Consider the following 25,055-nt stretch of genomic DNA (forward strand, 5'->3'; position numbering starts at 1 on the left):
TTCACTGACACGTTTTCCAATGAAAAAAATGTGTCATCGCATTACGAGGAATCTCGATCGAGAAGTCCGCAGGCTGCTCGCCTGAGAAAGAAAAACTGCGAGCTTAACGTGGCTCGTTGCGACAGGATCACATTTTTTTTAGAATTAAAATTGTTATAGGTAAAAATTTTGTTCGCCGTCTCTCGATTTTAAACCGTTCGGCGCAATCTTTCCAATGTCGCTGTTCAATGTCGGTCAGCGCGCACGGGCATTACAAAAGTGGCGTTTGATTCGCCACGACCTTTAAGCAATTTAATCGAATGCCACGCGAGAAAAACGCTTCGGTCTTCGCATTGAGGCAACGCGCTCTTTACCAGAGGAAATAATTTATTTATTTTTTTTTTTTTTATTATTTGAATCCGGTGTTGTTTTGTAAGAAAATCGGGCAACACGCGAGCCTTCGTTGACACTAATTAGATGACCGGATCAATTTTACGTCACGCGTGTAATTTATACGTGTTTACGCACGTTGTTATTGGTTACTTCTCGTTACGTGTTCTCGGTGCTGTTTCAGAGTTGTATCCGTTTTACGCGTGTAGATACGAGCAAGGTCTCGTCAACGGAAAGATACCGCGAAGGTTCTTGAGTACTTGTACGGCATGAAAATTTTTGTATCTCGTTTTGGTCCTTTCAGCGGGCGCGTCAAAGTTTGAAACCTTGATAGAAAATTGGCTTTATATAGAGACGCGTTTGGAGGAGTCTGAGAGTCTTTCAGAAATCTGGGGTGTAAAAAAAAATATGGCACGGATGAAGGGTTAACAACGACACTGTCGAACGTGTTTCTCGTCGGCCCGAGCTATTTTTCAGAATAATGCGCGGAATGCCGCCGGGCGTTCGTTCAACTTTTATTATTTTCGCAGCCTCGCTTATCGTTGTTTTCGCGATGCTAGGGAACGCAAACGTCGTTTCGCGCAGAGATAAGCGCGCTGCGTCGCCTCTCTCTCTCTCTCTCTCGCCAGGACAGCTTCTCCTAATTAAGTTTCGCGTCACGGGACTCAATTTTACGATTGACGTAGGTGAAATTTTAATGAGACTTTTGCGCGCGATTAAATAACAGCGCAGCTTTGCCGGCCGCTTTGAGCGTCGCGTCCGTCCATTGTTAACCACCCGAGATGACTGTCTTTGCGTCGCATTACTTCGCATAACGTGCCTCTTCGAAACATTCTTAGGAGCGCAGCCCGCATACGTCGCAACGACGGAGGGACGGAAAGGGCAGGGGATGAAAAATCGTGGGAGACTGTCGGGAGGACGATCGCGCGATTTTCTAATGATCGCGCTATAATATGCGACGCAATTCGCGAGAGCGGCGGCGAGAGCGAGATTCTATGTCATGGACCCAGCCTTGAATCAAGCCTACCCCGCGCGCGCGCGCGCGCAAGAGATGCAGCCAAGCCCAATTATATATTTATTCGCTACGTAATAACGCACACCGCTGGCCCTGATCCGACAGCCGCGACGCGCGGCATGTGATTCTTGTATAATCGTCATTACGTAACGCGATGTAAGGCGGTGTATGCTGCGGTCGGCATTGGCCCGCGAGACGGGATTAGATTTCCATTCTGTCCGCCGATCGCGTTGCACGACAGGTGGCCCGAAAATCGATCGGCGGCGACCCCGCCGTGGTTATCGAAAGAACCAATTTTTTTCGGTCGGTTTTATTTCATCGCTTTTATTTTTGCCACGGTGCCGGCGAGAATAACTCGCGATCGCAATCTTTTTAAACGCAGGTTTCTTTAAATTAGAGCAATTTCGCGCGAGTTGGGATTTAAATTCCGATTGTGGGACAATTGTGTCAATATTCATGCCACTGGACGGGCAAGCGATAACGATACTCGCGCTGCTCGGACGTGTTCCGATTAATTTTTCTCGCCGTCGTCTCGTTTCTGAGCGCGAAACGCACGAGCATAAATCACCCGTGATCGATGGCAGTCGGCGTGTTAAATGCGAAGGCAGTGTCGAAGGTGAAACGGCGGATTAGACGAGAGCAGGTACCGCGATAAAATCGCCAATGACATTTCCCTTTTGGCGAGGCGGCGTGTGTCATTTCACCTTGCCGTAATGGCTCCGCTAACGGTACCAGCGCGACCGTCGTGTAAAAAAAAAAAAAAAAAAAAAATAATAATTTCTTATTCTCCTTTACTTTTGCGGGCCACAACGACGCTCCGTTTAACGCTGATTCATTACCCGCGACATTTTGTTCCGACACTTTTTTTTTCCCCTCCGATACGCTCGAAACGTTAATTGATCGCGCTCCGATAATAACAATTTTCCCGGAGTATTACGAGGATATTGCGCGAAATAGTGTCAGCCAGATAATCGCTGATTACTAGCGAGTACGCGGCTACGCGATTACGACGCGTGTAATTCATTATAAGATAGACCGCTCGCGCGTTACCTTGTGTGCTGTAACGAGTACCCGCTGCCGTGAGAGAGCGTTACATAAAATAGTTGTAGCGCCGTTATATAAAAATACGCCTCGAGTAGTAAAATCTGCGATGCGAGATGCGTGCGTAATATCGCGATTTAACGCCATTAATCAATCGGAGCTAATGAGGTTTCCCTCGACGCGGGATTTTTAGTTGCCGTTAGCGACGTAGGCTCCTATCTCGCTCTCCCTCGTTTTACTTCTTGCCTATCGCCGCGTATTGCGTTTTAACTGCATTAGGTCTCGCTGTCGATCATTCATTCCTAGGCCACGCACGAGCTCTCGCGAGGAAAACGAGGTTCCTCGCCGGCTGAATCGCGCGTTTTCCGCGTGGGTGCCTCGCGCGGGATTGAAACATCGCGCAGGTGCATCTATTACGGCGGGCGAGGTGACGTGGATCAAAGAAAATTCTGTCGCGTTCACGGACGAGCACGGTGCCGAAGGCCGACGTTCTCTACCCGGCAGAAACTGTAAAGTGACGAACAACGGTGACGCGGCTGCGGTCGCGAGATCGTATCTCGGCCGATTATCGCGTAACCGACGTGTCGGATATCGATCTGCGAATCGTCGAGGCTTAGCCAGGTGCAGTAAATGCCCCGCAGTTTATGAAGATAATAGCTAATTAATTATACGTTGTCTTGCGGCCAGCGAGACGCGTGGATCGACGCGCGTCCTGATAACAGCTTGGCCTATCGTGATCAAGATCTAATTGTAACTCGAATTATCAGATGCGTTCTGACGACAGTTCCAGCGAAAAAAAAACTTAGCTTCAACCTAGGCGCGAGGGCATTTCTTTGTACGGCGTGAAATCTGTAAGGCCGCTCGGTCTTTATCATATTGGTGAGTCACCCGGAAGAACGATTGCCGTGCAACTAAATGTCGCCAGTCCACTCTTCGATTCTCTATTCTTTTCCTCCAAGTATTTAACGCGGTTATTATTTTTCTTATCTCTCGAGGTTTGGAAGTAATTATTCAGACGTATTTTACTTTACATTTATAATATTAGAGATAAGTTAATAATTTAGATAATAATAATAATAAAGTAATACAGCGATACTGCGAGACTTGTACTTAACGACAAGCCGCTCGAAGTCAGTGGATATTAAAAAGAATTTAACAATGTCGTACGTTTAATTACGTTAGAGTGCTCTAATTTTCTCTTAGCTTTATCTTGCGCTGTTATTTTCGTTTCACGGTCGCAAGGCTCAGAGCGTTCGTTGCCTCCACCTTTCGAGATTAACGTAATATATTATATTACACTTTCCCTCGGAATTCGAAGTGAGATTCCGTTCGGCATTCCCGATCGGGAATTCTGCCGCGGGTCTATTTTCGACCTCGGCATCCGGTCATTCGCGGTCTTTCCGGTCGTCGATTTTGCATTCCGACCGATTCCACGTCCCACTGGTCTACTCACCGTCTAATTTCATTGTCGCGCGCCGGTGTTATCGCCGACGGCATAAAAGGAAGTCGACGGGCCTCGTCGTGAACGACGTCTATTTCCGGCTGCTTGCCTTCGACTCTTTTTGTTCCAATTGTCGCCGCGGTTAATTGGGACAAATCGTTCGCCGATTCCGGTCGGCACGTTCCGACACAGCCGATTATTTGTTCGGGAAAACAAGCAACGTTGTTTTCCGCGCCTATTCCGCGGTTATTACATAAACCACATCGTTATTTAATTGCATATGCAATAATTGTGAATTCTCGCACGATAGGCGCGAAACGTTTGCTCTTATCGTAACATAATTATACGCCATCTCGCTGCCAATGCTTTTTCGAGGGGTTATTTGTGCCAATAGAAATTATTTTACATCAATAATTGTTGCTGTTTTGAATGCGATCTCTCTACAGATACATTTTCATTAACTTATCAAGATAGATATCTGTTTAATGATTCCGTGTATTATATGTACGTACACGTAACACGTACGATGATACGATGTACAGTTAGAAGAGTTTCTTTTTAATTTATTTATTTCTTATATAACTAAATCTATTTTTATATTTTTTAAAATGTAATTTTTAGAAATCTATAGCATTACATACGTTTTTCATTTTTTTTTGTTCTTTTTTTCTTTAGATAACAAACGTGAGTTTAGTTTTTTTAAAATTAAAGAATCCTATCTTAAAAAATTGGTGGGTGACGCATAAATTAACTTTTTAATTGTCGCTGCTTAAAACCAACGCTGAGTAGTTCTCTCTCGCTTGGCTTGCTTTACGCCAAGCGAGAGTCAACGTCGACTGGCAAGTTTTTGAGATTCGATTTAATTGTAATATTTAATTAATATGTCTAGGCAAAGACGGTCTTCGCGATTTTCGAGATCGAGAACGACTTAGTGGAAGTACCGTCTTTGTCTGGACATAGTACTAATTAAATATTACAATTAAATCGAACGGAAGTAACGAATAGATAGGAATAGATAGTCGCGAGGGGGACGGGGGTGGGAAGGGGTGAGAGCGAGCGCGAGCCTACGTGCCGCGCGCTAGGTATATTCCCCCACTACCCCCACTCTCGCTTTGTCCTTCTCTAGCGGTCGCGCGAGCACACACGTACATACGCGCTACGCAGACCGCGTGTCGTGCTGGAATTAATACGTTCTTCCGTTTAATGAAAATCCGCCCGGCACGAAAAATATCTTCTCCTCCGTATTTTCCGTGTGAGGAGAGTACGCGCGATACTCCGTGTGAGAAGAGTACGCGCGATAATCCGTGTGAGAGTACGTGTAATTCTCCGTGTGAGAAGAGCACGTGTCGCAGCCGGTTCGTCGGTCGTTCCGTGAGTTTCGCAAAATATTCGGGCGGTTTTTTTACGCTTTTCTTTTTACGGGAGTGCGTTCGCGAGTGACTAGTGCGCGGAAGGATGGCTCGTCACGTCCCATCTGAGAGGATGAGCAGGTCCAGGAGGCATCCTGCATCGGCGGAGCAACTTTTAGGTAAGCATTAATTTCTCTAATAAAATCTTAAAAGAAAGCCTTTACTTTTTTTTTAATTTATTTTTTAAACGAATATACATGTCTACATTAATATATTTCCTTTTATGTTACAGCCACCGGCAGAATTTTACAACTCCGCTGTATGCAGATTGGGTAAGTCAGTAACCTGTTTTCTTTTTCAGGATTTTCTTTTTCAGGAGCGCCGAAAAATAACGCGCGACAGTGATCAGTAAATTTCGCGAATTGTAAAATCACGGTCGGGGTGTTCGCGAGTGTCTTGTGCGCGGCGCGGAAGGATGACTCGACACGTCCCATCTGAGAGGAGGAGCAGGCCCGGGGGGCATCCTGCATCGTCGGAGCAACTCTTAGGTGAGAAAAAATTTTTTTAATAAAATATTTATTAAATAAAAACTTTAACTTTTTTTATTAATTTTTGTAACTAATATACATGTCTTCATTAATGGTTTTTTTTTATGTTACAGTCAATGGCAGTATTTTTCAACTCCGCTGAAGCTCATTTGGATTGGTAAGTCGTATGACTTTTTTTGTAATACGTATGTAGTATATGTACAAAATATACGATTCATGGATGTACGACGCGGAATAAAATATAATTTTTACGTTCTTTTGTGCGATTGGATTATCGGTTTTGATTGTGAACACCTGTTGTGGCTACGATCGAGTTTTCAAAAGCGGGCGCAATCTCGACGTAGCGTTCGCGGATTTCTTCATACACGGGGGGAATTACCCTCTCGACTCTCTTTATTCGCTTCTCCCTCGTATCGATTTGTTCTTAGAAATCGCAGATTACGGAACAACCTCGGTCTCGTGTGTGCACCTGTTTGTCTCCAACGGACGATTACGAAGTCGATTTCGAAATGACTCGCGCGAGCGAATAAACAAATTCGTTGCGCAATTAGCTCATAGCGCGTCTAATGTCATTGCAAACACGTATCGTCGATCGTATCGCTCTTCCCCTTGTCCGCTTATCACCACGCGATAATCATTAGTGACGCACTCATTCGCCCGCATCGTTATCTTTTCGTAACAATAGCCGATGCATTGCGCTTCTGTGCATTTTCGACGCATCAATTTTTGTCCGAGTCACTCAATTTTATATGTCGCGTTTTCGCTGATTAGATCCGGCTAACTGCGAACAATGCGCGATCTCGGATTGAGAAAAGAAAAAAAATAAAAGAAAGAAAAATCCGTGTTCATAATGCGAACGACTTTCGAACGACATTTCGATGGACACTACAAGGTCGTAATTTCATCGATGATAAGCGATATTATTTTTTAATAGCCGGTCGACGGTTATCGTCCGGCCGTGATGATTAATCAGCCAAGTAATTTCAATAACACAAAACATGTAGACTCGACGACGGAACGTCGCATTGATGATGAAACATTCGGCGGTTATTTGCCACAGCTAAGAATTACGTGTACAAATGTACGCGCGAGTTATCAGGCTGCAGCTTATGATTCATTGTTACGAGTGAATTGAATGTCGCAGGCACGATTGGTCATAATAAGCGTGTAAAACAAGATATTACGCTTTAATTATAACTATCGAATATGACTAACTAGCCGTTTTCTTATTCCGCATCTTAATTTTACTCATATATTTACATTGATTTCGACGAAATTATTCTCTGCTCGCGGCAATAATTTCGAAACAATCGTGACGACAAGAGAGAAGCCGATCGTCCACTATGATTACCGATGCTAGAGCGACGATCAATTATATAATTAATTATGTAATCGTGACTAATTCTTTTGCAAATCGTTCGGACTGGTTCAGTCTTTCGCATAGGACGTCTCGCTTTCGTTCGCAGCGCAAGAAACCAATATCGGGGCGGTAATTGTTATCGCCGTATCGGGTGACCCATTTGCCTCAAGGCTACGCATAATGCGGACGAGCGTTCGTTTGTGGCTCGTTAGGTCTCGCGCGCGCGTCGCACACCGCGAGGATTACGCAATAAGATGAAGTGTCGCGATATTTAGTTCTAATCTGTTGTATAATATTTGTTTGAGTAGAACGCGCGAGATAATGTGGAGCTGTTAGCGTTTTATCGCGTATTATTTGGCGCGCGCGCGACGATAAACCGGAAGATAGAGCCTCCTCGGCAGCATTTGTAGCGCGGGTGACCTCAAAAGCGCAGGCACGATGATCGAGCGTAATTTTCGGAACAAGGCTGCGTTTCCAATATAATCCGCGATGAATTTCAAATCGGGAGTAGCGAAACGACTCGATGAAAGTACGTTCTCGCGCGCTTGCGGCTAAATAGGAGGGCAAAGCGGCTGCCGCGGCATTTCTTCGGATTACCAGCTTTCTCTCTTATTATCTTTTATTTTCAAATTAGGCAGAAACGAGCGTAGAAATTCCAGTTACAAAGCGGAAACCGCGGAGTCATAATGAAATTGATTCTTACCGTAAGAATACACGAAATAAACAATGGTGATTATAAATATAGTATTATATGTATATGTAGAGAAAAGCAATGACTTAATTGCACCATCTCTCCGTTACAAATGTTTTTTAACTTTCGAATATTTTTTACGCGTCTTATTTCTATTACTTTCTGTATCTTTTGTGATCTTTTACTAATTGCGAATACAGATTACGCTATTAATTAATCACTGGTCGTTGTCGGCTAATGCCGTCACAGTTTTGCGTATATGGCGACACGTAACGCTCTATTAGTCACCGATATCGGATTTAATGATTCCGATGTACCTCAGTATGCACATTTCGCGTGCATTTTAGTATGTCACGTGAAAGCTCCGATGCGCATCGGGGATCGCGACTACGTAACGGTTTTGTATCGTCGAAACGAGGCTAGCGCCGGGGAAAAAAAAATCGCAGTCGTGTAGAAAGTTGACCGAGCCGCGGTGCGATATGCGAGGATCAAGTTCCAACTGCGAAGGTTCCGCAGGTAAATTGCAGCCGAATCTCGCGTGCGCTTAATCACTTTTGTTTCTTGCCGCGGGAAAGAGCTTTTTAATGTACGCGCTCGAAATTTATTAGCACTAATTCGCGACTCGAGGTGAAAAGAGCCGCTCAAAACCTGGCCCTCGAGTCGTCCTGGCCAACTAATTCTTCGAATCCTCGTCTCGTGAAAAGAAACGTTCCCGGCGCTTTCACGAAATTCGTCGCCGAGTTCCGTCTTTTGGTGATCGATTCCGGCGCAAGGACGACTTGAGGTAGGTCCGATTCTCTCTCGTTGACTTTGGAGTTCTCGCGCCGCGGGGAGGTGAAGGGATCCGGGGGAGGGATAAATCGTGGCGGCAGGGGGAAGGTTGTACACGCGGTGAAGGTACCGCGTAACTCTTCGGGGAGTCCGACGTCGAGGTGGGAATTGCCGGTGAACGGAAACACCGGTTGAACAGCGACGACGACGCAGAGGAGGCGGGACGGAGACGTCATCCTCGCGTTGCACTTTCTTCTCCGGCGACGTGCACGCCGATGCAACGTGCGTGCACTTCACCTTTCTCTTTCTCTTGATAGCGCCCGCGTGATCGTTTCCGACGCGCGCGTGTCACATTGCTGCCAGCGATCTCGTTAGAATAGACCACCGTCGGGTTTTGAAATCGTGGGATGGCACGGCCGGTCATTAGTTTCTCGTCATTGAAATTAATAACTACTCCCGCTGATTTCTGTGCTTAATGATATTTATTTATAAGCCGTTTAATGTAAAAGAAATTAATTCGACGCGTTGATAAGCGATATCTCAACATCTTGTTGGCTATAACTGAGATTACAAATGAGAGAATTAATCAGCAACGCGAAAAAGCAGCAACAATTTGATTTAATCTAATAGTTTTTTTTTAAAGATAAAGTCTTTGCAATGCTGATCGTGTTTAATCGGAAGATAAAATACGAAATAAACATAAGAAAAAAAAAAACAAAAAACTTAATGACGGAACGAACTGGAATTTCTGCTTTTGCTATAGTTTGACGGTTCTGGGATGCATCGATTCGGCATTACCATCAGTTTTGACGTTTGCGCAGATCGCTGATACTTTCACCGTGAGAGATTTTTATTCAATCTCGCGGCTCGCCGTTTGCGGTATCCTTGAACCGATCGCTTTACGACTCGGATTCGAGATTTACAGCCAAGGTCCGCGGACAATTTTCTCTGACATAATTACGGGCTCTCGTGTGAGAGAAGGCGGCCGCTTCTCGCGGTCGAATACATATCGCGCGTCCATCGCACGCACGCAACCACTGATAACGAACACTCCTCAAGGCGTTGCGCGCACGCGATATGACGAAATCGCGAGCGAATCTAAAGCTTCGCGGATCCGCCGGCTTTACTTGGAGAACGCGAAATTATGGCGCAATTACGCACGCAGGATTTCATAATGCGGTATTACGGCCCGATTTAAGAAACCACGTTGCGAAATTATGCTGCACGCGTCAAACGCGGGAATGAGAAATTGCTGCAGCTTCCCTTCCCCGAAAGGTTTCGATCCGAACTTGGATGACTCTGAAGAGAGCGGAAGGATCTCTCTATATCGAGGTGACGGAGGGATCGGCTGACAAGCGGGGTCTTTCCTCTTTCTCTGATTTCTTCCCCCTTTCTCTCCCCCTCGTGGCTTCCTTCTCTTCTTGTTTCCTCCCCCGCAGTACCCTCGACAAATGCGTAACTACCGGCACGCGATGCACTTTCATGAAACTTTCAGCTTTCCATTGGCCGCAATACGGCGGAATGGAAAACAGTCCGACATCTCCCACGTTCATTGCCTAGGTATTCACGTCCGCCGTGACATCGGCCACCTTCTTTTCTCATTCTTTTGCGTGAAAATTGACGTCTAGTACGAGTTAATTTTTTGTCATCACGCGTGATATTCGTAATCATCGGTATTTTTGTTTCGCGGATGCTGCATCGACGTTTATTTTATATTGAAAGAGCATTGACCTTGATTGACGTTCTTCCGACGTGGAGTCTCAATTTTTCTAGGTAGACCTTTGATCGTTAATTAGAGAAACGAGGAATGACGGATTTGGTAAGAAGGGCGCGTGTCGCCGATGCCTTCATAGGGTGATCGCGTGCACACGATTTCGCTAATTAGCCCAGGGACTTTCACGAATTATGGCGATTAGCGCGGCGTAGAAAGGCGAAACCGCGGCATTATCGGTGCCTAATCGCGACGCGCGAGAGTACGATTCCTTGACATAAGAGCCGCGGAATCGAAAGCGCAATTTCCTTGGCCGTGGCAGCGGCGCACGATGATTTTCTCCAAGAGATTGTCTCACAGCGATTACCTAAATGATTATACATCCGCCGCACTTTCATCGGCGTCTAATCCGCGGCAGTGTATGTGTGCTGTTACTCGCGAGTTACTTTACCTGTAAAAGGAGACTCGTGGCGTTGCGACGCCGATCGCCACGAAAGAGGGAGAGGGAAGGAGAGAAAGAGAGAGAGAGAGAGAGAGGAGGGAATCGTCTAATGGAGAAAGTCTCTTTCATTTCTCCCTGCAAGCGATGCATCGATGTCAAAACGATACAAAAACGCGTAACACTCGTGAAATTACGCGTCAGAAACATTCCCGGCCTCCGACGTGCGTGCTCGTTCTATTTTGCTCGGCGCGACATTTTCTTTTTTTTTTTTTTCCTCTTTTCTCCTTCCTTTTACTCCAAATAATTTACGTGATTTTGGGCTGTCACTTCTTCAATGAGGCACCGACTCCCTGCTTCCGTCGAGCGGATGTCGCGATAATCGATCGCGGCCGTTTTCACTGCGACGACCCACTTTCCGAACGGGCCGGTCGGTGCAGTCTGGTTTTATCGTGGCCGTTACTACTGCGCGATTCGCGCGCGGTGCCACGCTACCGTCGCCGGAGAGAAAGTTCTGATCTCGAACGTGAAACCGCCGTGGCCGCGAGATTTTCACGTCACATCCTATCGCGGCGCCGCCGCGCTCTCCGCTCCGCGCCGCGAAAAGAATATGGAAAGCTGCGGATTCCACCGCGAGCCATTGTCGTCGTAGAAAGTGGACTAGACTTTCGGGATGGTATTCACCGATCGCGAATCTAGCGGCACCGCGGAGCGATTCATCGTTGGGCCGTCGTAGTTATCTCGGAGAAGATCCTCGGCTTTTTATTCGACATATAATATTTATGCAGATAACGAATTTTATTGCGCACGCGAGCTTCGAGTCTCAGATCGCGCGAAGCCACGGATTTTCATTCGGTGAATTTAGAAATTTAACACCGTTGTCGTGGACAGTGATATTTTATTATAAATATATTGTTTATAATTTATTCTTCAATCTCGGAAAGATGTATTGTTATAAAGGCGACGGATAAACCCGGAACGCGTAACGTAACAGTGTTACACGTTGACGTCGGTGGCAATGAACTTCTGCGCCTTTCGAAATCGCAATCGTCAGCGCGTAATTCAGGCACGTCTTGGCGCGTAACGCGGCTATGACGGATATCCCGCAGGTGTTGCGAGGGAATTTTGAGGCGGTTCCAGCCGTAGAAACCGCGACTCTCTCGAAAAACTTTCGAAGGCAATGAACCTGGCCGTCGAACTCAGGCAAATGGAACGAGTCCGCCCGGCTCGTTTCGAGGCCCGGACGGGCCGAATTCAAGTTCAGGGACAATGGCGCGGCCTTCGCCGCGAGAGCCGAATGCTTGCAACAATCTTGTTTTCTCGTCGCGTTGCCGTTCCTTCGAATCCATACGGGCCAGACTTTCAAACACATTCGGCGCCGCTCGTTTGATGCCACGCGAAACGGAACCTTCTTCCCTTCGCTCTTTTCGAAAGCGCTGACACTTTTAAGATTATTTTCCCAACTTGCATGCGGAGTTTGCGAGAGAAGAATGCTCACCGTCGCAAAGTGGAAAGATAACATAAATATGCAAAGATTATTTTAATTAGAGGTAATAAGTGTGTCGCTCGCTCCGAATCGTTTACTCCCCCGCTCAATTTTCTCGTTTCTGCAAATGTTTGCGGATTAATCGGCGAGCGGGTCTACACGCGGTACTTCCTTTGGAACAGGAAAGATGGAGGAACGACGGCGGTTATTCGTGGTGAAAGAGACCCGGCAGCGAGAGGTATTGGGGTCAAGTGCCACCATACTAGGCAGCACGCGCGGCGCGATGAGGCCTACTTTACTTAAACTAGACTGGCACACCGTGAAACAGTAACGCCGCGTAGCCAAGTCACCGCCACCGCCGCGGTTTCCTCTATAATGTTATTTCATGACGGCGACGCGATCGCGATGGTTGGGACCTTTCTAATCGTGGCCTGTATTTTCGAGCCGCGAAGAGTTATCCTCGTTACCGCGTAAGTGTTACGTGGCCGAACGGCGATTATTCGATCTCTCAAGATGCCCCGACGGCCGAGAGATCGCCCGATCGCGCCGATCTTTTTTCGATTAACGGCGAAAAAGATGAATCATCGGGGAGATACGAACGTCTTAACGGCAACGAATCATTATAGATGACGCGCGTTACGATCGCGCAACGAGAGACATTGTTGTCACGGTCGGATGTTCGACTAAATATAAAAACTCGTAAAAATCATATCGCATGTATTTGACGTTGCGATTCAGCGTTCGAGTCTTAGAATTAATGTGTCGAATAGGTCGAGCTTTTCAGGCGGAATCTCTCCAAGCCGCGGTCGATCTTCTCTCCTCGTTATCTAATAATTCTTGCTGCTTTATTCAGGAAACAATGATCTACGTGGGAACGTGCAATTAACGATTTGTTCCGGCCGGAGTTTCCCAATAGAAAATTCACAACGGGGTAATGATAGGAGAGAGATAATAGTTGATGTGTACAATTACGCTCGCGGTGAAATTACGTATCACTGTTATACGGCTACTGTGTGTGCGTAAACGAGATTTATCACTTTTATATATAAAACGTCAGCGGTTATTCGTATTAAATTATACACACGTCGCCCAAGTGAAACTGCAGATAACTCGGCTAATTACATAGTTCAACATTTATCTCTCGTTGACGTATTTTATTTTAAATCTATAATGTTCAGTTTAATATAACAGATTAGACTCGCGGAATATCAATTACAATTTATCACGGACGTTTGTAAATGCATACCACGCGAGTGTACGAGCACACGTGTGCGTGAAGCGCGACAGAAATTTTCACCGAGTCATCTTTCACATATTATAACTGATCGATACAAATAAATTGTGCCCCGATTTTCAAAAATAAATATACAATTACCTAATGCCTAAAGTTCAACGCGTAAATGTCAGACATAATGAACCTAATTAACCTCAATTTACGCTTTTTAATCCACATAACGCGTCACTATGTATAACCTATCGAATATTAATAAAATCGACTCGGGATAAAAATTCATCGTTTAATTTTATCGAGCGAGACATCAGGCGGGCTATTCTAAAACGATTTTCCGCGCAATTGCAGCCACGAAAAGTAGGTCCGGTCGCTTCCAAATCCGTCGGTCGGTCCGTCGACTCGGACCGATGTCAAGGCGCGCGTTACTGCGAAATACGAACGCTCCTACAATTGAGAATTGAAACAACGGTCGCATACATACGGAATTACAGCTTTTCGCACGCGTATATAAATATATTTATGCACATACGTATATAGATCTCTCCGACCTCGATATCTCATCGACATGGAAGAGAGAGGCGCGCTTCGCGTATCCCGGTTCTCCGATTCCGTCGCCGGCATCCGAATATTTATCTCGCTTAATGACACTTTCGAATTAACTTTTCAATGGAGTCATCGCGTCGTCGCGAGAGTCGAACCCGAGAAACCGTCGTTAGACGATTAGGCGGAGCGGGAGAGAAGGGAGAGAATCGCGAAAATGAGGGGAAAGTGGCGTCGTTACCGTGAAAAAGTGGATGATGGAATGCGCTTGCGGGACTGCAACCGACGTTGCTTTCACTCACGACGCGATTCGCCGTGACTATCGGACCGAGGTTCGCACACGATAAGGTCCCAAGAACAAGCGATATCGCTCGCGATTAGACCAATCGGGCCGGTCCCGCCGCGATCGGTCGTAATTATTGCGACTCGCGAGGCTACGTCGCAATAAACGTTGTAGAATAACGATGCTGCGGCGCATGGCGCAAGAATCGTGTTGCTTTTTTACCGTTGCTTTCCCTCCCCCTCCTCGTGTGCACGTCGAATGCATTGCTCCTCCATGGAGCGGGATTTATTAATATCTTTATCGGGTGTCGATAGTAGAAACTGGGTCATGGCGGTCTATTCCGCGCTCCACTTTAATTTTATCATCGCTTAACGCACGAATTCTGAGGCACGTGATAAGCGGATAAAATGCGTTCCAGCTGGAGTTTACGCACGCTCGCGCGCCTCCGGTTTTTTTTTTTTTTTTTTTTTTTTTTAAACTCTCCTCTCATCTCTCTATTCTTGTCGCCGGCTCTCTGTACACTCGCGGCATTTGCGACGTCGCCGCGATTAATGAAATAGACTTTGTTTTGAGGGAACAGTGTCACGCGTTGATTTTTTTTTATCGTCCGCCTGGGAAACGCACTGATCTGCGGCAACGAATTCCTTTGAGCATGTAACAATTCCGAAACGACTTTCCTGCGTTTATCACGCCGAACGGGACGTGCGCCGATATTCGTATGAACATCATACAATCAAGTTTGAATTACGAACATTTCTTTATCAATCTTTACAAGTATTTGCGTAAATATCCCGTTACAACGTGTCAGATCATAAATCCACATCCGAATAACACGTCTTCGTAATATAATACAAAGAAAGAAATATCGCTTAAATTAAAATAGCAACAGGTCGTGGACCATAAAGAGTAACGTCGGCCAAAGAAATAAACCTCGTTTTACGTATCTCATTTCCAGGTTTCTCTCGAGAGATACCCGCGAGCCGAACGGTGGACCGATTCGACATTAAAACCGCGTAAATTGAGATTCGCGTTTCTTATCGGGAAAATAAATTCGTCTCGAATTTCTTTGACGAGTTTTTCCGCGGCGGTGCAATCTAGTGCGTGACTTCGCGTCCGGAAAGGAAGAAAAAAGAAATGAAGAACCTGGACGATCGAGCGAAAGAGAGAGAGAGATAGAGAGAGAGAGAGGTTTGCGATTCGAATAGATGTTTACTCGCCTTCACCGCAGAGAAAGTGGCGATCCAAACAGCCCGGCGCGTTCGTTGCGGGCGTTGCGGCAGGGAGAGTAGCCAAGAACTTCTAACTTTACGACAACTCTCTTCCCATCGACCTCGAATAGCGAGTTGCGGTTCAATGTCCCATGCCAGAAAAGAACTCTCGAATGCGCGCGCGAATGCCGCCCGACGGGCGCGGGAAATCCCTCGCGATTAATTCCGTTGCTAATTTACGCGCGATTGCTTTCGTTTAATTCGCGAGATAGAACATCGATCGTGATAAACAAAAAAAAAAAAAAAAAAAATCCATACCTTGTAAACGTAAATACCGTGTACAACATTAGTTACCGTCGAATTAATTGCATGGTGAAATTAGGTATCTCCAGCAGGAAAGCAACAAATGCCGCGAATTTACGGCTTTCTCGCGGCGATCAGTCGCTCTCGTAGTATTTCTGCTCGCGACGAATGCAAACGATAGGGGAACTATGTTCAGGAATGAAAATTTTTTTATCGAGTTCACTGGCGATTTTAATTACGACGGCCACAGCGGTTAACTGTAAGCGAGGCTTACTTTCGAGGATCATTCGGGTGACGTGTTAATCGCGGTATTAGTTCGTCGCTCGTGATTTCATTACCGTTTTATAAGGTACGTAAATAACGTTTACAGCGACTGCAACGGGACACGGCGATCGATGTTTTGCGCCGCTGCAATCCGCTTAATTTTGTTTGCGAGCGGGAACGAATAAAGAAAAAAAAAAGAAGGTGCATCTTTACGCTTATGTTTATTACGTAGCCGCTTCCATCTTTACGGATAAATAACGAGCAACCTTGCCTCTAATCCCGTACACACGCCCGATAAAAATAGGTCTCTTAATTTAGAAAAATAGATTTTTTAATTTAACGGCAAAAGGTGACCGGGCAAATCGTTATTTTCGCATTAAAAATATCTTTATCGATTGGACGTGTTACAAAAATTTTGTCGTCACGTGAGATTTCTATAGGCTATAAATAACCGCGTGTTGTATTTTTAAAGCGAGGCTGCGCGCAATGTCGCCTGAATATTCACGCTCGAAACGACTGACTGTTTTGCGAATCCTCTTCGTTTTAGTCCCGATAGCGAACCCGATTGTGATTATCTCGGCGCAATTAACATTTCCCGCGCTCGCGCGTGGAATCCGCCGATTGGCCGAGACAATGTGTCAAGTTTCGTAACGCGATTGAGTAACGCTGTTAGCACGACGCGAGAAGAAATAATGCCAAGGCTTTCGGTGCCGTTAGCGTGAGAGAGAAAAAGAGAAAAAGAAGGAAAGAGAGAAAGAGAAAGAGAGAGACAGAGAAAGAGAGAGAGGTGGAGGGCAGATAATCACCTCTGACAATTATCGAAACACGCGCACGTTCTCAGCTCAGCAACGTCCGGAAGGTTTAATTTCTAATCGAGCCAAACTAATCGTGGAAACGCGCGCTCGTTGTCGCGCTCCTTAACTCTAGTGAATCGCCAAAATGAATGAACGCGCGGCCTGGAAAGTCGGTTAACTGCGGAAGCGCCGCGACATGGGAGCCGCGAAATTCCACCGATTAATTTACCCCGACAATCGCGGAAGAGAGGATGCGTTTATACCGAACTGGTTTTGTCCGTGATATCCGGATTTCGCTGCCGCGGCCGCTCGCGTAGTGGAACGATCTCGCGTTGAACTGGCCCTCGAGGATCAAAGTAGGCCCCGTGACGGACACGCGAAAACATCTTCATCAGGCCGAGTCTTTGTTCGCCTTCTAATCCGCGTCGCGGGAATCTCTCGGTCGGAGCGACGTGACATAATTTTAGAATAAAAGACCAGAGCGGTAACAGAGGGGGTCTGCGAGAAGGGAAGGAGGAGGCACCCGGTGTCATTTTGTGGGTCACGGCGATGACGTGTACAACGGGCTCGTGTGTAACGGGACAATTTGTGGGCTGGCGGTGCGCCCGGGTGGGTGTCAAGCCCGTCGGAAGGGGGCCGCGGGGGCCGAGGGGGGCAGCGAGGGAAGGGACGAAACGAGGGTAATGTAGGTCAGTAAATGTATAGCTACCACTTTCTCCGGACCGTTCGAAAACTGGCTCCGTTCCCTCCTCTCGTTGTCGTTGTTAGCCACCTTCCTCCTCCTCCTCTTCGTTTGTACGCGTATGTTCCGTTTCGTTGCTCTTCTCTTGCGGTGGTTCCTCGTCACGCGGACATAACGGGACGTGGCCGAAAACGGGTTCCGTACCGTTCCGTTCCGTACGATACGGGACAGATCAAGGACAAGCCGCGGCACCTTGCGCTACCAAGTGCACGAAAAAGAAATCAGACCGTTGTCAAACTCGCTGTCAAGATGCCCGCGGACGCGGCAGGATTTGCATGCCGCGCGATGCGGTTTAACTTCGAAAAGCGTAACGTCCTCCGCATTAATTGATTTCCTGTGTACATTGAAAGGCAGATATTGCAGATATTGCTCGCTGCGGCGAGCGGCGACGGCGGCTGGCGTACGTGACTTCACCCTCTCAACCTCTCTCCCGGCCGCCGAGTACGTGTGAGATAGTGTAGAGCACGTTTGACGCACACCACATACGCTAACCGCCGTCGCCGAAGCAAGTGCCATATCTGTCTATTAATGTACATATATATAAAATCGGAATACGAATATTTAGCGAAGTAAATCGAGGAAGGTGATTACTTTTAAAAAAAAGAAACAAAGTTTAAATGTCTTAAAAAATATAAATTTTATTCAAATAAATGTTATTAATACATAGATTATTATTATATAATAGAATTAATACATAGATATAATTAATACGTAGAAAATTAACACTTTTTGCAAAGAGAAAACATTTTAAATATGACTTGGAAATTTTAAGGCATGAAAGATTTTACAGCGTTAGCTCACGCGTCTTTTAGGATTTTCAGTTGGTCGGTTAATTTGGAATAGCCCGTTAATGAAGATTATTACAAAGCATGGTGGTTAAAGTACAGTAAGGACTTGACAAATCGACGAAGTTGCCACACCGTGAAATCTAACGGTGTCCATCTATTTTTGGACGCCGTTTAAGAATTAGGCAAGTCACGTCGGCGAAGTTACTGTTACGTTTACCCACGTTTGTTAAATGAGCGCCGAAAATTCAAGGAAGTTGGTTTAATAAACGCTTAGACCTACTTTCTTACCGAGATTCTTAACCTCTAATTTTCTCTAAGTTCAACCGCTCACTTTTCAAGCTCTCTGCGTTGGTTCTCGGATTTTTGAAATTTTCTAGTTATTCTTGAATAAATGACAAATGTGAATACGCGATTAAAAATTTTAGAATTAATTACAACGAAAAGATTGTATTCACATTTCATGAATATTACAACTTAAGAGAATGTATGAGTGTTTCTTAAAACAATTTTCCATGTTAGGACACGCGGTTTTTCTCAACGAGCGCGTCTTATAAATCAAATTAGTAATGCCAACAACGGGCAAATTAATACGCGCGAGAGTTCAATAATTTACCTCGGTCGCGTGTAATTGAGAAATAATGTTACATCAATGTTCACAATGTTCCCGTCGAGATCCTCCTCGGGTGTCGTCGTGACACAGATAATGGACGGAGCGAGAGGCGTGCGTCCGCGTTTTGCATCCGACATTCGCAATCGCGTTTCGCGATGCATCGCGCGATACTCTCAGCGGCAAGATCGCGGCCCACATGCTCGTGTAACACGTCGAGGAGGAGCGCGGAGAAGGAACAAACCAACTTTCACGTACTTGTACAGAAGAGTAATGGCATCGCGCGCGTTAAGTGTAATGCATCTCTCACGCGGGCCCGGTCTTACCTCACCTCGCTCCCGTAATTTTCCCCGGGGAACTTTCCTTGCCGTCGCTTACTTATTACCTTTCTAACTATCACGCAACCGCGAATTTCTTCGCGGAAGTTTGACCGTGACGGGGTTAAAATCCTTCGCGAGCGACGCGATATCGCTCCACCGCGAGCAGGAAGTGCTCGTTTTTCTCCCTTTTCGCCGTCAGATTTTATTGGATGTTGCGCGTGTCACCTATCGCCGAACCCTGCCGCTTGTCTCATTTGCCACCGCGCTTACGTAATTAATGTATTATGCAGATTATACATTGCATTCTGGCGCGGAAGTATCGGCGCGCAGAGAAAGAACAGCGCCGTCGTTTTCTTTTTTATTGTCGCGCTTTAATCGCACGCGGCGTGCGATCGTGCGTAACGCTCTTAATCGTACGCCGCGGAGAAAGAAATGTCACAAGGGATCTCAATTCTTATGTCTCGAATACATTTTCGTAAAGTGTAAATGTTGAACTTTGATGTATAGAATCTCCGTTTCTTAATTCAACTTTAATTCGAGTAATTAAAAATCTAAATTATGATTTGGTAACTCGATGCTTTGTTAATAATTTATAAAACGTATCGATGCATCGCGTGTTACATCTTCGGCAGGATAACGTAACATTCGTTGCGCCACTTTTACCTCGTGAATTATTCTGAATTCGGGACAATCGGAGCGGGCGTCGTATTGATGCCGTTCTGGTTAGAAGTGTGACAACGATCGCCGGACGGGAGAAAATCTAACGGTACCTTTGGCGAGCCCCGGCTTTAACTCGCCTACATCGCCGCGATATTACATCTTTTCGTTTCGTAATGCATCGTACCGCGTTTCGTAACCGAAACGGCTAGCGGTTCTCACCGAGAACGATTGTCCGCACGTTGTCGTCACTGCCGCGAGATTGGCATTTGCCGATCGCATTCTTCAAGCTTTACACGATCACATCTCGCATGCGTTTCTTGTCGCTTCAGGAAAGTCGTACAATTTCTGTAAATGCGCGATGCAGTTTGCATAGCAAGGCAATCATTCAATTCAATTCTAACTTTTCTTCAGAATTAAATGCTTTAAATTTTTGATAACGTTTTTTTATTATTTAATTTAATTAATAAAAAAATGTTTATTAAAAAAAAATTTTTACTCTTTTTTTTATTTATTTTATTAATTAATATACATGTCTACAATAATATTTTCTTTTTTATGTTACAGTCACCGGCAGAAATCTACACCTCCGATGAGGCTCAGGCAGATTGGTGAGTCGAACGATTTTTTCTTTTCATAATTTGTATTCGGACTTATTAAACCAAAACACGCCGCCGACTATATAGATTACTTAATTATAAGGACGCGCACGAAAAGGGACCGTTCGAAAAATAGCGCACGCGAGACGTACGGATAATTTGTTCTAATACTATATAAATATAATATAAAATAATAAAATAATAATATAAATAATATAATTATAACATTTTAAATAATATTAAATAATATAAAGTAAAATAAAATTATAGCTGCATCTACATATCTTTTATCAGTCTGGCGATATTAATTTTGCAGAATTATTATGTCGTCCCATTTACTGAGAGCGATTTAAATCCCCTTTCGTTCTCTTTCTCTCTTGCCTCGTACAAATCAATGAATCCGCCAATTCCGAGATCGTTTCTCCGAGATAGTCTTGACCTCTTATTCATAATAGTTTACACGATTATGTCGTTCCGGGCGCGTGGCCCTCCCTTCCTTTCTCTCTTTCTCTTTTCCCCGTGCCCTCCCCTTTCCCACGCCTCTGCCCGTATGAGCGGATTGTGAAATCGTGTTTTGGTGGGTCCTGCATTCCGGGTCAGGGATCCCCGGAGCGGGGCGAGGTGCGCGAGGGGCAAGTTCAATGCGAGAAGGAAGTTTTCTGCACGAGCAGCATAATTCGTCAGAAGCCGCAACCGGCAACTTTCACATCGCCGCACGCTCACGCCGCTCCGCTCCTACCGTCCTCCTGCACAAAGAAAGTGTACATGTAACACTTACATGATGAGGGGAAAAAAGAGAGAAAAACGGGCGGGAGGAGCGACGTAATGGGCGCGCGATAACCTGAGGACGCTTTCGGGCCGGCAGCCGTGTTCCGCCGGTTACATCGTCACATGTCCTCGACTGCTGATTTCGTCAATGCCAATGTCAATGCCGTCATCGGTGCTGACAAAATTTTCTCCACGGTTGAGAATTATTATTCAGCTTCGATCCTGTCACCCTACGCGAGTAGAATTCCACGCGGCTGCGTTTTTAAAATAAATATTTGCGCAATCTGTTACAGTTGGAACAAACATTCACGTAGAAAATATTATCTAGGTTCGAATTAAAAAATGCTTTTTGTCTAATTCAGTATTGATTGATTGGAGTTACGAGTAATTATCGTTACTCTCGTGCCGATCCAGATGAAACGGAATCGTTAGGGCATTTTTTTTTTTTATTCTTATGTTCGTTCGCATTTACATATAATAAATGGAACGATCTTTTCCTTTCAAGTGCCCGCCTTCCTTTGTGGCGAGACGTTAATTTCCGGCGGTGGCAACCTTGTTTGAAATACCGTTACGCGCGTTTCGCCTTTTCGTTGGCGCGTTTTTGTTGCGCGTTGCGGTTCTCGTTAATCCTTGACTGATTCACGGATTCGAGGAAAGATCGCGCAAAAGAGTCATCGGCTATCTCGAAAAGTCACGCGAGTTCTGCGTTGTTCGCGATATACTACTGATATCACAATCTCACAAATACGTTTTGCCCGAGTTTCAGTTCTTTGTTCTCTCTCTCCTTTCTTCTTTCTTTCTCTTTTTCGTTGACATTGCCTTCTGTAGAAACAGAATGTGTGTTCCCTCGTTTCGAACAAGTCCGCGATAAGTCTGTCGGCCGCGATGCCTCAATTCGCGAATCGAAGGGCAGTTTTTAGAACAATAGATCGGTCGAGGTTCCGCAACGGCGTTAACGCGGACTCGCACGTGCGAGGACGGCCGCGTCGAACGTGATCGGTTGGCGGAAGTCACGTTCAATGACGATGACGAATTAAAAAAAAAATCTCAAATGCCGACGGATTACAGAGACGTCAATTGGACAAGGACGCGCCTTACCGGTCGCCCGTATAAGGTACAAGTTCTTAACCGTGTCGGTTCGCGTTTGCTCGATCACGGGCGCCCGTGGCCGTTTACCATTGAAAAGTTAAATGTCAAGTTAAAAGTCGTTTTTCGATAATACTTGTGTTGGTTATTCTTGTTTCCTTTTTATTTTTTTTTTATTTACCGATCCTTCTCGGGACGAATTTAAATATCTAAGACGTTAACGCGAGACTAACTGGACGGCAAGATCAGGCCTTTTATCGTTACGATTTCTCCGGGCAGACTTGCCCATTATATGCCCCTGACGATCAGGAAGTCGCGTGAGATTCTTCCTCGTTGATCGTGATGACTAAATCTTAAAGCGCTTCCCGATCGTTTACATAACGCGCTCAAGGATCGCGTCGCTAATGCCGACGGAATATCGTTACACAAACGATCTCGCGCGTACGATTGACATCGCGTATCGATCGAAGACAAACGGCGGTGTAATGCGCGTTACGTGTGCGGCTTACGGCCTTGCCGCACGTGAATTTATCGCGTCAGGTAAAGCCTCGCTTGTTCCTCCGTTTTTTTTTTTTTTTTTACCTCAGCGCCGGGACCTTGGCGGATTGTCAAGGATTCACGTCGCCGGGTAGGCTAATCGATGAATCGTTTCCATCGCCGTTATGCACGCCGGACAACAGATCGGTATAAAATTAGCCGTAATCGGACTTGTCGATCGCTTTCGCAGCGATCTTTTAAATTCTTCATCCGCATTGATGAACGTGCAATTTATTATATTCGGCTGCGAATAAAAACGAAATGATTTATCGTCCGGCGGATTTTGCAATCGTTACGTCTCGGTAAAAGCTCTGCGAACGTACTGTAGAACTTATATTATTTTTCCTTCGAAATGCGAGTCCTTGTGAAAATTTTTATTCGGAATTTTGTTCTAAATTTAACAAGATGGCAAGGCCAGCGGGGGTAACGGGCCGTCACCGTGCGTCGGCGTCGCGCGACGCCTTCACCGGCGGCCCTCCGGATCCATTGGCCCGTGAACACGGTGGTGAATACACGCTTATTATGTAATGACGTTAACTGTAAATATTTACCGGACGGTCCCCACCTGGGCGCGGGCGCGATTGTGCGCGCCGGGACGGAAAGTAGACCGAAAGAAGTCGTGGCGGCCCGCCGAGGAGAAGGAAGTGGGATCCGTGGGAGCGCGAGGTGGAAGCGACGAAAGGAGGCTCGGCGTATTTAAAAATACGCCAAAGTGGAGCACCCCGCTATATGTAGACTCCTGGAAATGAGAGAGAGAGAGAAAGAAAGAGAGAGAATCGTCCGCTGAGAATGTATACACGATCACGTGCAGAGTTGCTCCTCGTTCCTGTTTCGCGAGATGCAAAAATTGAACGGCACGACGCACATCGAGCTACCGATTTCTAATTCGAAAATATCGAGACGTGACATTTTTACTTCGAATAATCATTAAAACGAAAAATATTGCAAAATTTTTAGAAACGTTTCTCACGAGTTATTTACAAAAATGTAGGGTTTTTTTTACGGTGGTGTGTATAATGTACATGATTCTAAATCACTTTTACGTTAAATTAGTTATACGCGATAAATTCTTTCGTGGGGGTGAGAAAGTCGCCAAGTACAATTAAAAATATCGGGTGATCGCGATTACAATTGCTTTTCATTGCCGTGCATTTCAGTTCCAACGTCGCTCATTATGCACGGCAGTTAACGCAGCGCGTAGATTACGCGGGCGCTCGGGCGCGAGCTCGCGTGGCGGAGTTCGCCACGCAACGCGGTCTTTCGCGGCGACGAGATGGGCATTACCGCCTGTGTAATCTGGGCCAATGGGTCACTCCACACGAACGAGTTTCCCGCGTATCTTCGTCGTCGCGCCTCGCCATTTTGCTCGGTGTTCTCCATTTGTCAGCGCTCCTTATCGCCGTTTTTCGCGAAAGAGGACGATGCGCGTTTACCGTAAAATCGGGGAAAAATCTAATCATTTACCTGGCACCACCGATCTAGTTCTTATTTGGCCCCTAAACTCCCTTTAAAGTTAACAAATGAAACATGCACAAGAATCGTAAGTAGGCTTCGAGATCAAGGTCTTTCATAAATTAAAAAAAAAAAAAATGGTGATGAGATATTTTTTTTTTAGATGTAAGAATGTAAAACCTGCATAGGTTCTGTTTTATATGAAATTAGCAAAGTTATTTAATACACGATATCTTTTTGAATCGTCGACTGTCAATCTTGTTGAATTCTTGCAAGTCGCCTTGCAACGATTTTGATTAGAAAAGTCGATTAATTAATGAAACGAGGAACCGGGGGTTCACGGTGTACCCTGATCGAGGTCGATAGGCGAAACGTGCTCACGTTTATTGCTATTTAATTTACGCCAACACGGCATAATGAAATTACGTTAATATCGTCGATGTAACGGGATCTTACACGACCTTGCAATTAAGATCTGCCCATATACACATACAATATATATATAAGTATATACACATTATATATCGTGGTTCTTTGAAACCGTCTCTTACGTAAAAGCGGTAAGTGCCTGCGAACGTAATACTTCCTACGTTTGCATATTACTTACCGCTGCATAATAGGCGTCGATAGAGCGCACGCGACACATACCGTTGCG

General features: G+C 45.6%; 1 protein-coding gene across 3 annotated transcripts in view; it reads left to right on the plus strand.

Annotated features, from left to right (window-relative positions):
• LOC139102485 (caveolin-3) overlaps positions 1 to 25,055 on the plus strand; it is a 124,188-nt gene that overhangs the window by 66,529 nt on the left and 32,604 nt on the right. Inside the window, exons 1-4 of one of the 3 annotated variants that reach the window (XM_070656403.1) lie at positions 5,306 to 5,394; positions 5,508 to 5,763; positions 5,877 to 5,920; positions 20,526 to 20,569. The gene's annotated coding sequence lies outside the window, so the exon portion shown is untranslated. Of the gene's footprint in view, positions 1 to 5,305; positions 5,395 to 5,446; positions 5,764 to 5,876; positions 5,921 to 20,525; positions 20,570 to 25,055 lie in introns of those variants that run through there. The other 2 variants (XM_070656402.1, XM_070656401.1) reach the window with 2 other exon arrangements.

This window comes from Cardiocondyla obscurior, linkage group LG05 (assembly GCF_019399895.1).
Source record: "Cardiocondyla obscurior isolate alpha-2009 linkage group LG05, Cobs3.1, whole genome shotgun sequence".
In the NCBI taxonomy this organism is placed as follows: Eukaryota; Metazoa; Arthropoda; class Insecta; order Hymenoptera; family Formicidae; genus Cardiocondyla; species Cardiocondyla obscurior.